The sequence below is a fragment of the Parus major genome, unplaced genomic scaffold (assembly GCF_001522545.3).
Source record: "Parus major isolate Abel unplaced genomic scaffold, Parus_major1.1 Scaffold1888, whole genome shotgun sequence".
Taxonomy (NCBI): domain Eukaryota; kingdom Metazoa; phylum Chordata; class Aves; order Passeriformes; family Paridae; genus Parus; species Parus major.
The window spans coordinates 1-1,049 of NW_015380728.1; the positions used below are offsets into that span (position 1 = coordinate 1).

General features: G+C 66.1%; 1 long non-coding RNA gene across 2 annotated transcripts; it reads right to left on the minus strand.

Annotated features, from left to right (window-relative positions):
- Positions 1-9: 9 nt before the first annotated feature.
- LOC107199667 lies at positions 10-1,043 on the minus strand. 2 transcript variants are annotated; one of them, XR_004495769.1, is made up of 2 exons: positions 563-1,043; positions 10-254 (listed from the first exon to the last, which is right to left on the minus strand). It is a non-coding gene; the product is annotated as an uncharacterized LOC107199667 (long non-coding RNA). The 2 variants fall into 2 exon arrangements; XR_004495768.1 differs by having other exon boundaries at positions 10-522.
- Between the last annotated feature and the right edge of the window lie 6 nt (positions 1,044-1,049).

The window sequence follows — 1,049 nt, forward strand, 5'->3', positions numbered from 1 at the left end:
CACCCGTAATTAAAGAAATCCCTTTAATTGCCACAGCAGTGCCCGACGTGCCCGAGACCCCCGAAGGGATCGGGGCCAGATCCGCTTTGGGGGGGTCAAATCCCCCCGGGGAGGGGTCAAATCCCACCCTGGAGGGGTCAGATCCCACCCTGGAGGGGTCAAATCCCACCCTGGGGGGGTCAAATCCCACCCTGGGGGGGTCAAATCCCACCCTGGGGGGGTCAGATCCCCCCGGGGAGGGGTCAAATCCCACCCTGGAGGGGTTCCAGAAAGTTCCTTCAGGATCTGGAGAGGGGACACAAGACCCGACCCCAAATCCTGATGGGATCGGGGGTGGATCCTGCCCCATGGAGGGGTCAGATCCCACCTGGAGGGGTCAAACCCCACCCAGGGGGGGTCAATCCCACCCCAGGGGGTCTCACCCAGCCCGGGGGGCTCCTGGCAGGTCCTGGCAGGTCATGGAGAGGGGACACAACACCCGACCCCAAATCCTCTCCTGATGGGATCGGGGCTGGATCCCACCTGGAGGGGTCAAATCCCACCCAGGGGGGTCAGATCCCACCTGGAGGGGTCAAATCCCACCCAGGGGGGATCAAACCCCACCTGGAGGGGATCAATCCCCCCCAGGGGGTCTCAGGCAGCCCGGGGGGCTCCCGGCAGGTCCCGGTAGGGCAGTGAGAAGGGGAACAAGACCCGATCCCAAATCATTTCCTGATGGGATCGGGGGTGGATCCTGCCCCATGGAGGGGTCAGATCCCACCCAGGGGGGATCAAATCCCACCCAGGGGGGGTCAGATCCCACCCAGGGGGGATCAATCCCACCCCAGGGGGTCTCACCCAGCCCGGGGGGCTCCCGGCAGGTCCCAGTAGGGCAGCGAGAAGGGGAACAAGACCCGACCCCAAATCCTGATGGGATCGGGGCTGGATCCTGCCCCATGGAGGGGTCAGATCCCACCCAGGGGGGATCAAACCCCACCCCAGGGGGGGTCAGATCCCACCCAGGGGGTCTCAGGCGGCCCGGGGGGCTCCCGGCAGGTCCTGGCAGGTCA